At 41.5% G+C, this 13,696-nt stretch overlaps 1 protein-coding gene and 1 long non-coding RNA gene across 2 annotated transcripts in view; one reads left to right on the top strand and one right to left on the bottom strand.

Moving 5' to 3' along the window:
• The window catches only part of LOC140463729 (uncharacterized), a 52,050-nt gene extending 48,691 nt beyond the window's left edge, over nt 1–3,359 (top strand). Inside the window, exon 4 of the long non-coding RNA XR_011954760.1 lies at nt 3,069–3,359. This is a non-coding gene — a long non-coding RNA (uncharacterized lncRNA). The remainder of the gene's footprint in view (nt 1–3,068) is intronic.
• Nucleotides 1–13,696, bottom strand: part of adgra1b (adhesion G protein-coupled receptor A1b) — a 530,861-nt gene that overhangs the window by 393,470 nt on the left and 123,695 nt on the right. The window lies entirely within an intron of this gene.

The raw sequence follows: 13,696 nt of genomic DNA, 5'->3' as shown, positions 1-13,696 counted from the left end.
TGGACCCAAAGAAGCAGGTCTTTGCTGGTACTCTCTCTCTCTGACATCTCTTCAGTCAGACCCTGGGTTTAATTTTACCTTTTGTACCAACGGGTGTTTATGGGGATTGTTGCAAGTATTTGGAATGACATCATTAAGTCGGGATGATCTGTTGGATTTTCTGAGAGATTAAGTTATTCACTATTCTGTTCTCTTTTGTTTGATTTTCTTTCGGTAATCTTGTAAATAAACTGTTTTGTTGAAAACTACGTGGTTTGACCAACTGCATCGCTCCTGGAATATCCATGTTACACCTACTTAAAACAACTAGCAATGTTAGGGTCTGGGCTACTTTCTTTAAATGTTTTGAGGGGATCTGGCATCGTCCATAACGTTTGAAGCTTGCCCTCTCCAGCTTTGTGCTATATTCTCTTTCCCCAGTCAAATTCACTTTTTGTGACTCCAGTCACACAGCACACTTCCCCTTTCAGAGATGCAACTGTTATTTGTATAACCATAGTCAAAAGCGTGGTGCTGGAAAAGCACAGCCAATCAGGCAGCATCCAAGGATCAGGAGAATCGATGTTTCAGGCATAAGCCCTTCATCAGAAATTCCTGATGAAGGACTTATGCCTGAAACATTGATTCTCCTGCTCCTCGGATGCTGCCTGACCTGCTGTGCTTTTCCAGCACCACACTCTCGATTCTGATCTCCAGCATCTGCAGTCCTCATTTTTATTTTCCTATTTGTATTACCATAATTTGTTCTCGGGATGTAAGAATCACATCAAGGCCTACATTGATTTATCTAAGTGCTCCTGAACTGAATGGCTTGCTAGGGCATTTCGGAGGGCAGCTATGAGTCAACCATAATGCTACGGGTCTGCAGACCTCCTCCCCAAAGATGGCAGTAGTGAACCAAATGCATTCTTATCAAAATCTGGTAGCTTCATAGTTATTAATAAGACTAGCATTAGTTTCCTCAACCTATTAATTAATTGAATTGAAATTCTCCTAGCCATGGAAAACCCTGCAGTGGAAATTGAACTCTTATCTCTGGAACATTAGTCCAGACTTCTGGATTACTACTCAAGTGACAATACCATCAGGCTACCATTCCTGTGTGGACTGTGCACACGAATCATTGTCCAATTCAATCCTGTCGTGCAAAATTTTGCCTGCATCAAAATGAAAAGGTTAATAGAACATAGAACATAGAACGAGAGTGTGGTGCAACACAGTGCAGAACAGGCCCTTCGGTCCTCGATGTTGCGCCGACCTGTGAACAATTCTCAGCTCGTCCCCCTACACTATCCCAAAATCATCCATGTGCTTATCTAAGGATTGTTTAAATCTCCCTAATGTGGCTGAGTTGACTACATTAGCAGGTAGGATATTCCATGCCCTTACCACTCTCTGCGTAAAGAACCTGCATCTGACATCAGTCTTAAATCTATCACCCCTCAGTTTGTAGCTGTGCCCTCTCGTACAAGCTGACATCATAATCCTAGGAAAAAGTCTTTCTCTGTCTACCCTATCTAATCCTCTGATCATTTTGTATGTCTCTATCAAATCCCCTCTTAGCCTTCTTCTTTCTAATGAGAAAAGACCCAAGTCTCTCAGCCTTTCCTCATAAGACCTTCCCTCCAGACCATCCTGGTAAATCTCGTCTGCATCTTTTTGAGTGCTTCCACACCCTTCCTGTAATGGGGCGACCAGACCTGTACACAATATTCCAAGTGTGGCCGCACCAGCGTTCTGCATAGTTGCAGCATGATATTGCGGTTCCGGAACTCAAACCCTCTACCAATGAGACGTAACACACCGTATGCCTTCTTAACAGCACTATCCACCTGGATGGCAACTTTCAGGGATCTAAGCACATGGACTCCAAGATCCCTCTGCACATCCACACTATCAAGAATCTTTCCATTGACCAAGTACTCTGCCATCCTGTTATTCTTCCCAAAGTGCATCACCTCACAGTTAGCTGCATTGAACTCCATTTGCCACCTCTGAGCACAATTTTGCAGTTTATCCAAATCCCTCTGCAACCTGTAACATTCTTCCAAACTGCCCACTACTCCACCGACTTTAGTGTCGTCTGCAAATTTACTAATCCATCCACCTATGCCTGTGTCTAAGTCATTTATAAAAATGACAAACAGCAATGGTGCCAAAACAGATCCTTGTGGAACACCTCTAGTAACTGGACTCCAGACTGAATATTTTCTATTAACCACCACTCGCTGTCTCCTTCTAGAAAGCCAGTTTCTAATCCAAACTGCTCAATCACCCTCAATTCCATGCCTCTGCATTTTCTCCATCAGCCTAACATGTGGAACCTTATCAAAGGCTTTACTGAAGTCAAAGTACACCACGTCAACTGCCCTACCCTCATCTACATGTTTGGTCACCTTCTCAAAAAACTCAATTAGGTTTGTGAGACGCGACCTGCTCTTGACAAAACCATGCTGACTATCTGAAATCAAATTGTTGCTTGCTAGATGATTATAAATCTTATCTCTTATAATCCTTTCCAAAACCTTTCCTACAACAGAAGTAAGGCTCACTGGTTTATAATAACGCAACGCAATCACTTATACTCATTTTCAGCAGCTATCCAGTTTTATACCCTATCTCCAAAAAATGCTAGCACTATAAAATCATTGTTAATAATATTAATAATGGAGTTCAATTCCACAGTATCTTTGAACTCAAAATTTACCTCTATTTCCCTTTCCACAGCAGTTACCTAACCAGCTGCTTTTCTTCAGAATTTATGTTTTCATTTTAGATTGCCAGCATCCATAACATTTTGCATTTATTTGACTATAATATTATTACTTAGACATACCATACAAAATATTAAAACTGGGCATATAGTGAACCTATTGTAAAAACAGTCCAAAAAAATGAACACACTAGCTGCAACAACAAAAATGTTGCATTTGAGAAGGAACAAATTATATGAAAACGCTTAGTTTGCAATACTTCGATGTCTCAGTTTGTGGAAGGGATAAATGATATTGGGCTTGAATACCGAGTCAGTCTCTCACATTCTTTTTTCTGAAACCTCTCTCTGTCAGATATATATCCATTGGAATCAGTGATGCCACAGATGAAAGGTTCCTAAAGAAAAATCTGAAATCTACATCACAGTCTCTAGAAAAAGAAAATCGTTATTGGCCAACTATAACCGATCCAAGAAGACACTACAGAGTCAACTGATTGGATGAAAAGTGACATCAGCTACAGACTAACATCTGGACAATCTGTGAATGATTTTCTTTTTCAATGTTGAACCAAAGTTTGGCCAAGAACTTTTAAAATAACAGTCGACAGAGTTCTTGATATTTTTATCAGACTTGGAGCTTGAGTGTGTGCATGTTATTTTTCAAGTAGAGTAGTTATAGATATTTGAACAGTTGAAACCTTTTGTTAGTAATCATTGCATCTTTCCTCAACTAAGTTTTCTCTTTGAAATAAGCTAGCTATTTAGGTGAGGAATCTGGCTGACTTGTTTCTAATGCTGAACTATAGAACTGTCAATATCAACTCCCTTTTTAACTTCAAACTTTATTGAAATCTGCACAGCAGTGAGACTGGAAAGCAATCAGTTCATTCCTCCTGACTTGACTACAAGAAGCCTTAGAACCTTTGGACACATTGACACTAAACTGTTAATAGCCATTTTAAATTCTTTGCTCTATAAAATTGATTGAAATGGTACTGTCACAAAATATTTGCTAGCCAAGTTCATGTTTAAAATAACTGCACCGAAAGTTTTCCCTACTGCAGTTCAATTAATGTGCAAACATTTCCCAGGGAAGCATTATCATCTTCCATGGTCATTAAACTAGGAACCTTTCTACACGAAATACCAATCTCAAACTATTGCACAGGTCTTTTTGAGAAAGATACAAGAAAACCTTACTTCAAATATGCGCGATTAACTGAAAACAAAATCATTGCTATGTATTAACATTTGGGAAATTTGTCTAGACAGTTTAGTCCGAACCCTCAAAAGATTCCAAAGGATGCCAATAAATCAGTTTTATGACTAACCCATTTTCTCTATTTTGTTAACAATGCAAATAAGAACTATTCTAAAGATGATGTACTACCAAAAAAAAATCACTCATTACACAATATTAAAACTTCATTATTATGAAATTCTCAGTCAAATTGGTACTGGCTCCAGCTGAGTATTATAAGAGTTGGAGACCAACACGTTTGTTGAACTATTACTGTGAAAAGCTAAATCATTTCCTTAACACATTCATTTTTTTTTGTCAAAAAGATCCTTAAAATGTATATTGAGGGATTTTCCAATTCGTTTCTCCATTGAGATTTATACATCAGGTTCAATTTTCTGCATTCTTAACACTGCTGAAATCTGACATCTGACCCATGTTATGTTGGTAATCACAATGTTTTGTTTATTAGGGCATACTGGGTTTTAACCCTGTCTACCCATATGGCTGCATTAGCCTGACTAATAGAATCATGCTTCTGGAACCGATGTGTTGGCTGCACGATAGTGTATCTTTGAAGAGTGCGGTTCAAATTAAGAGGCTGGGTTCTTGCAGGAACTACAAGCCAGGGTGGTGGTCAGGAGGAGGGCAAGTACAAGATTTGGCACCTGCAATCTATGCCTTTCAACAGCTGCAAATAGTTGAAACAGCATGACAAATTACTACTCCGTGTTGTGTTCAAAGCAGGGTGTGTTGAAAATGGCAAAGAATCTTTGAAAAATAAGAGCATAGACAGGACACAGCAACCCACTGTTACGCATTAGCAACAGCATGAAGATCCATTTGTTACAGTGTACATCCCAGTGCATGATATAAACTGTGCTTAATAAATCATATATTTTTCTAAGTGACAAGATTAGTCCAATCCTCATTTTTCAAATGAAAATCCATATTGTAACTTCTTCCTGAGGCTGTTTTCATCACCCTTAAGGAGAGCTGTTCTTCTCAGGTATTACTGACAGACAATCTCTTCATCCAGTTATCTATAAAATGCAATTTTCCTGAACTGAAACCTGAAACAGAAGCCTTTCTACAGTCCACAATCACAATTACAAACACATCAGCAATTCAGACAGGCAGTCTTCCAAATTTAAACTAAAAGCAACCCATTTTGCAAAATACATGCACAACTGATAAAAAAAAAGACAATGCCTTTGAATCAGAATTTCCACGTGGAAAAGAAAAACCAATCCAGTCGGTGTAAGGCAAACTTTCAGCAACTGATACTGTTCAAACTATCAAGGTAAAGAGCTGTGATTTGTTGTTGCAGACATTTTATCGCACATTGTCCAGGGTCACTTGAGTACTTAAATTCTAAAACTACTATTCATTATGAGGGTGGGTCACCAATTAAAAGGAGCAAGGAAACCAGCACCATTTTTTCCAAAATAGCTTGTCTATTGCCTACAGGCCTTCTCAGCTGATTGTTCCCTCATGGTAAAAAGGTCTTTTGATATCAGGGTTTGTGCTGCTACTACTGTATAAATTATGATGAGCAGCTTGAAAAGGAAAATTCCATTACATTATTGTCTACTTATTGATTCAAAAATACATTTTTAAAAATGTCTGCACACTAAACCAATTATTTTCAAAAAATTGATGCGATTATTACATTTCCTTGGCTTGAAAGAATCTACTTTCAATATACCAACAATAGAATTCAGAAGCATATAGTTTGTAAGCTTCTCAATAATTTCAACACTGATTTTTATTGACATGTAGCTCACTGTTATCACATTAGCCACTGGAGATGAATCATTGCACTGTTTTGTAAAAAGGCTGTTGGGCAATGCTGGAAACCCATGAGGGCCATCACTGACATTCATTGGAATATCTTTTAATGGTAACCATCTTCATGATTACAGAAGGCAACACATATTGGACTTGAATCGTCACCTCTTTTTGCCTCCACACAGAAGCTGCCAGACCTGCCAGGTTTCTCCAGCATTTTGTTTTATTACCCATCTCCAGAACCTGCATTCCTTTGCTTTTGTAACCTTCATGATTAACTGACTTTTCATTTGAGTTAGTAGGCATGAACAGATAAGTTAGTGCAGGATTTAGGAAACCTAACATTCTGCCTTTTATGAAACTGAGGTCACACACCACCAATGAGAGATACAGCACTTTATGCCATGGTTCTATCAGAATTGGAAACAGATTAAGGAATGATACCATATACTTTAGACAAGACCAGAAATAAACATTTTTTTTACAGCTGTGAATAAGAGTGTAGTATATACCTTGTTCTGAAACTCGAGCCAAAGTTTCCATCAATTAGCCTCCATGACAATGTGAAACACTTGAAGGAAACACAAATGTTGGCAAAAGTATAGACACATTACTTTATTAAAAGGAAAAGCACATTTCAATTAATATGGTCTGAATTAGATCAGCAGTGAGCTTCCAAAGATCTTATAATTCATGTAACTGCAGAAAATAAATTCAACAACATCTGAAAAGATGCACAATTACCCTGTGTTCTTTGCGTGGTGCAGATAGAATAGCAGCTTTGTCTGCTCACTTCAATAATTTTAGTTTCAAGGCAATGTAACAAAGTTGTTGGTTGACTGAGTGAATCAGATGAGGACAATATTATGAATATCTAGTGCCACTTAAAGCTAGCCCTTCTTAAAAGTGAAGTATATTGTAATTAGAAAGTAATGGCATAATGGGAATATGACTGGACTAGTAATCTAGAGGTCCAGGCATATGTTGTTATCTCATCATGGCAGCTGAAATAGGATGGCAATAGAGACCATGAAACTAATAATTGATTGTTGTAAAAAAAAACTGTCTGGTTTCCTCATGTCCTTCAGGGAAAGGAATCTGCCAACCTTACCTGGTCTGGTCTACATATAACTCCACACTCATAACAATGTGACTGACTATTAACTGCCCTTTGAAATGACTTAGCAAGGATGTTTAGGGATGGGCAACCAGTGCTGAGCTTGCTAATGACATTCACTTTTACGAAATAAATAATAAAAGCTGCTGACAGTTATTCTGGAATTGAATAACTGGGAAACATTGAACAATAAGAACGTGGCACTGGAGCCTTAGTTGTTGACAGCTCTTCCTATGTTTGACCAGCAAGTCTTCCAGGCGCACCCTCTGAAGACAATGGGAGCAGATAGCGATGGAGAACAATGCCACGGGTCTAGCTCAAAGGATCTGGGTATCGCAACACAAGACATTTGATGACATTTCATGAGTGGTCAAAGTCAGTGAATATATCTTCAAATGTCATGCCCTATCAAATGTATTACTGGTCTCAAAATACTCATTGGGCAGCCACCAGTAGAACACTGTTTGGGTGTGCAAACCAAACTGCTTGGTGAACTGGGAAACATGCCCTGGTGGTGACCAGCACTGAATAGGTACAAGGATTCAACACCAAGCATGATGGTCAACTCCTTGCAAGGGGAGCTCAACCATGAGACTGTTGATTGCTCCAAAGCAGCACAAGCAGCAGTACCCCCAGAAGCATGTCACAGAAACTGTGGATTATGCTGTGCACGCCACGTGCTGGACGTCATAGCAGTCCAGCAATCTGCCCTCGAGGAGTCACTCGGTTTATTCAGGTGCTGCCTTTAGGGAGTAGGAGTGGTGCTGTGGAGGACAAAGTGGATCCACTTTCTCGGGGCTGGGGGGGGGGGGGAACATTTGTCCTTTGAACCCTGTGCAGATTGCTACTGCCTGCACCTTGGCTCAAAGCTGGGCCTTCTAGACCCAGAGCTGTTCAATGTCGTCCTGAAAGTTGTCGGCAGTCTACTCCACTGGAAGGTGGCAGCTTTCCATCAGTCATGCTACAGCCATTGACACTGCACATGAGAAGGTGAACAAGGACAAGAAGGCACACAGACATTTAAAGTGGATTTATTAATTTTTGTTTGCATTGTGGCATGGTTTGTTTTGGAATGTTTATTTTGTGGTGGCTTTAAATTGCAGCCAAGCAGAAGCTGAGATTGTCAGTGACATTGGGAAGTTAAGCTGTGGGATTGCTGGTGAATGGAGAATTATTGTGGTTCCTGGCATCACACCCATTGCGTTCTTCACAGACAGATTAACTAGAAATAGGTCAAAGTTGCTTCCCCTGCCTCCTAATCTTCTCATCACTTATACTGTAAAGGCAACCCCCTCGTGATGGTGAGGTCATGCAGTATGCAACAGACCACAAGCAATTTTAAAGTCTGTTCAGCACAGTACTGCAGGGATCCCCTGGAGCAGGCCAGGCATCTGAACCAGTCTGATAGCATGCCCATTTCTGTGTGGTTACATTGTGTGTTGCAGCACTGCTTCCATCATGTGCACTCCATACAGAAGTAAGGGTCGTATACAGAGGGCACTCATTGCCAACTTTTGTTTGTTGTGGCGGTTAAAATATAGCCAGCATGGCAGTGTGTCACAGAGTGATAGAATCAGAAGATCATGCTGGATTCTGCCAGTTTCACTACCTATGACCTCGAAACAGCTGGACAGTGACAGAATGGAACCCCTCTCAGTTGCCCCAACGTAGGGCAGTGTTGCAAAGTACACAACGCAACGTGCTCGCACCACGACACCTTGTACCACAGAGACACCAGCAATCTCAGCAAGGCCACTCTGTCTGCTGTTCTCTATTGAGACAGAATGACATGTTGTTAGCTTTCATTGAATGGAAAGCCTCAGTTACCTCCCTTGCTCAAATGGGAGGATGGAAACTCCAGCCTGCAAAAAAACCCTTGTATGAACGGTTCATTCCCATGGTCACCTTCACAGCCACTGACAATGCAGTCCATTTCCTGCTGTCAAGTTGCAGTTCTGACTGAAGTAGCTAGTCTATCTTAATAAAGACATTCTTATTGAAGCACCAAATCTTGCACACCATTGAGGTTCAAGTAGCAGAACTGCTCTCTGGGCACCCAGTACAAATACAGCCTCCCACTGAGCACCATTCCCTCCATCCTTCTTCTCCCACTTCAGCAATACTGCATATCCACTTTCATTCTCCCAGTGACATAGCCCATAATGAAGGACAGGGAGGTGAATCAGAGAGCTAGCTGCATGTAGAATGGCATGTGAGAAGGATGAGTTTGCTGGAGGTAAGAAAGGGGAAGATGAGGGATGTGAGTAGACAGGCAGCACGAGAGCAGGGGGAAAACATGCAGTGTGAGAACAGGGTGGATGGGGGGGGCTAAAGAGGAAGATGGGCAGGGCGAGAGCACAGAGTCAGAGTGGGGAGGTAGCAGCAATGCGAGTTGGGAGGTGGGAGAAGATTGTACTGAAATGAGGGCGATTGGTGATGGAGGAGTAGGACGGGATTGGAAAGGTAGAGAGGCACTTAGCATTGGATGGAGGTAGGAGTGAGTCTGAGTAGTGGAGGAGAAGGGAAGGAAATGAACAGTATGGGCAGAAGGCAGAGAAAGGGTGTTACAGCAGGGAGGGGTTCAGTTTGATTGGTGATGGCAGGTGTTTGAAAGAAGTGTTTCTGGGGTGAATGGGGAAAACCTGCTGGGGAATGAGAGAGGGCAAATATCAGACATGAGAAGGTGAGGTGAGACTGAGGGAGGAGGACGGAAACTGAAAGGAGATAATAGGAGGGGCTCAAGAATACAGAGGAAGGAGTAAGAGACAAGTCAGTGGGAGGAAAAGGAATGGATAGGTGTGATAAAAGGGATTAGGACATTATGGTCTGTGCTAGGTGGTGGAGGAGAGAGAGGAGGAAAGGAATAAACGTTTTGGGAGGTTGTTGGTAGAAGAATGGAGGGACATGAAGATGTGGCTTCAAGTACATCCTCCTGCTGTCCTTGAATGCTTGTCAAACCCGCTGCCTGGTCTTTAATCAGGTTTGAAAATCCCCACAGACAAACCAAAACTATGCCAAAGCAGGCTGTGCATCTCGCCACCATTTTGGATTCTCACTCCCTGATGGAAATCCAGTTTCTGCTGTATTCCACCAGGAATGGTTACTGCTGGAGATATGCCATATAGTAATTGGTTTGTGCAGAAGCCTCAAAGTCAGTAAGAATACAACTTTAATGTCAGTCACATTATCCTATTAGGTTTTGCCAACTTTAAACAACAATACATGTCCCAAGACCTGTACAAAAACAATAATAAGAAGAAAACTGAAGAGAAACTAACCTTAAGAGTAGTTGTTAATGTCTTCAGAAGCTCAGGTAGAGGTCTTTGTAGCTGCTGAACATGTCTGCTGTTGCTGCAGTGGGAGGTTATGAAACCCTCTGAGCTGGAGCTCTGAGCTTCTAAATGGTGCTGCTGGTATCAAATCAGCTTTTAACATTGGTGATTTGCCTTGCCTACGTACTGACATAGCTGTTTACTGTGCACAGGCCTCTCCTGTATGGCATCCAGTACTTTTCACAAAAGTGCAAATGTACAGTACATTATCAACAGAGAGCAGGCAACAAACAGCTGTAATGACTTCCAATTTCCCACCTTATGAATTACTGATCCAGTTGTGAAACGTAACGGCTCAATATGACTGCAACAACTTTGACTGGGAGATCTGAAACAAATGCCTTCAAAATCTGGACCTGGTTCAAGCAAGGCTATGTGATAGCTCCCATTCAACTTACAATCAAATAGTGCCTACTCAACTCAAAGATCAACTGTACTCTGGTGTCAGCATAAAATGCAATTGAGTTGGAAAACTCCTGAACCTCAGTTGCCTCCCTGCCAAAACTAACCTGACCACCACAGATATACATGGATCTACAGTACATGGATGAATGCACTGCTTTTGCCCACTCTGTATCAGATTTGCAAATTACTCCTGATCTCCTCAATTCTGCTTACAAACAAAAAACTCAGCCCACTCCAGATAATACTGCATCAAAACTCATAAACCCAGACTTAGAACATAGAACAATACAGCACAGAACAGGCCCTTTGGCCCTCGATGTTGCGCCGACCTGTGAACTATTCTCAGCTTGTCCCCCTACACTATCACATCATCATCCATGTGCTTATCCAAGGATTGTTTAAATCTCCCTATTGACGCTGAGTGAACTGAGTTGCAGGCATTCCACGCCCTTACCACTCTGAGTAAAGAACCTGCCTCTGACATCTGGCTTCAATCTCTCACCCCTCAGTTTGTAATTATGCCCCCTCATACAAGCTGATGTCATCATCCTAGGAAAAAGACTTTCACTGTCTGCCCTACCTAATTCTCTGATCATCTTGTATGTCTCTATCAAATCCCCTCTTAGCCTTCTTCTTTCCAATGAGAACAGATTTGGTCAGTTAAATATTCCATATTCCATTCATGTTGAAGGAGAGTCTTAAGGAATATATAAGCACTTCCCATGCTTCAACTGCAACATCTTGCAAAAGGCCGCATTGATTAGCACATCCAACGCTACATCCACTACTCTGGCTCAGTCTTCTTTAATCAACAGCAGCGAATGCAAAACAACAAAGATGACTGGAGATCAACAAAACGCCTGGCTTATAGCAATTTTTATCAGCACAATCCCATCCTTAAATATGGTGCGTCAGTCACACATTAACAGCACCACAGGAATTCCATCCTGAATCACTGGGAGCACAGTCAAACAAACAAACACTTGGGTATTTCTTGAAAACAGTTCTCTAAGTATTCATGCCTTTCAGACAGAAATGATATGGAACTCCTAATGGTTCACCAACTGGTAGACGGAAATCCCATTATACAAACTGAACTCTGCTGCTGATCATTCCACATTTTTACTGAATAAGGTTCACAACTGCAGATTATTTCAACAGACTTATTGGATTGAATATTTGGATTGCAGGCTACTACTGGTGTCTGAAAATACTGGCCAGTCAAACAACTTTCCAATTCCATTCTCAGCATTGTGCATTTTGCCGAGGCAAGTTTGGACAGTAAAGCTATCTGTCCCCACTGTTATTGTTAACCCCAGTGAAAAGAAGGCCAACTGGCAGTTTCTAATTAGCTTCATTCCCAATCCAATGGGGACAGTCAAACTGCCTACAGGTGATCACCCAGAGCAAGCTAGAGTTCAGCATTCCAGGCAGGCTGAAAGGTTGTAGTGATTGTAACGAGGTCAGCCACATGGACTTCATAGAACATGAGTTCCCTAAGGCTATTAATCGGGTCCAATCAGGGAGCCCCGGCTGACAGATAAGAACAGAAGTGTCTGCACACACAAACATGGGGGGAAAATAAAGCACTACCGCAGTTAGGCAGCAGTGAGGGTAATGGAAAACAGAACAAAAAGAAAAAAAAGAAAAAAAGGACAAAGAAAACAGGAGTGTCAGACATTCTGTCAACCTGAGAGCTGCTTCTGAGGGAGCTGGACCAGAGTCAAGGAATCCCAATGCAAAAAAAACAGAAATATCAGACATCCTGTTCATGCAAAGCTGGCTCTTAGGGAGTGGGCTCGGTGCCAAGGACTCTCTACATGTCAATAAAGGGTAACTTGGCAATGGAAGACTAGCCTCTGAGAAATTAGTTCAGTGATGATGAGAGAAAAGCACACTCTTGAAGAAATTCACTCGCAACAGTTGTCTTTGAGTTGTGGTAACCGTTTCTAGCATCATCCCACTATTTGGGAAGCTTGACTTATTTGAACCTGCTGTCAAAGACTGGGCCCGGTATGTGGAAAGAATCAAAATAACTGTTTGGTTAAATGGTCACCTGGTTCTAATGGAGGACAATACCGGTGCAGCTCTATCAGTGATTGTGGAACCAGTCTTTAACAAATCTCATTCTGGACTCCAACCCTTAAGTTTGCTCAAGACGTCAACCAAGCTGAGGACCTATACCAGGGATTCTCTACAGATTAAGGGTACAACTTCAGTTCCAGTCTCTTCTGAGAAGCAGCTGATTCAGTTACCACTGATTACCAGGCCTGAGCTTGGTGGGGTGAATTGATTGTGAAATATTCACCTAGACTGGCTCAATATGTTTTGGTTAGGAAATGGCTGCCAAGTGAAGTCCTAATAAAAATCGCCGGGTATTTACAGGAAAGACTACAAACTAAGGCCACCTTGAATATTGACTAGGAAGCAATTCCATGAGTCTGCATGGCCTGCTCAGTGCCATTTGCCTTATGGGCAAACGTACGGGCAGAAACCAGAAAACTGGAGAGCAAAGGAATCATCAAACCCCTCTAGTTTGCCAGAAGTATGCTACAATTAAAACCCATGGAGTTTGTACCAAAATACAAGACTACCATTTGTGATATCATCAGCCTGTGTAATTTTTCAGTGGACTATGGAGAACATTTTACAAAGGTCTACCCCAGGTCACCATTTATCCAGATAGCATGTTAATAACAGGGAAGACCAATAAGGAGCACTTAGAGGACTTGGACATAGTACTTAGACATTTCTCCCAGGTGGACTTATGTCTTGGAAAGGAAAAATTTGTTTCAGACACCGCAATGACTTGGTGTACAATGTTGATATGACCAGGTTTCACTCATTGGAAGATAAAATGAGGACAATCAAAGGTGCCCCAAATCAGTACCAGAGCTCGTGACTATCACGGAAAGTTCATGCATAACCTGGCTTCCACCTTGGCACCTTTGCATCAACTCTTTTTAAGAAAGGTCAGCCTTGGAAATGGTTATACAGCCAAGCCTTTAGTGAAACAAAGAAACAGCTACCATACTCTAAAGGTGTTAGCACACTATGATCCCAAGTGAGATCTGGTATTGACTTGTGATACCTCC

This window comes from Chiloscyllium punctatum, chromosome 38, assembly GCF_047496795.1.
Source record: "Chiloscyllium punctatum isolate Juve2018m chromosome 38, sChiPun1.3, whole genome shotgun sequence".
Classification (NCBI taxonomy): Eukaryota; Metazoa; Chordata; class Chondrichthyes; order Orectolobiformes; family Hemiscylliidae; genus Chiloscyllium; species Chiloscyllium punctatum.
This window is presented reverse-complemented; position numbering and strand designations above follow the sequence as displayed.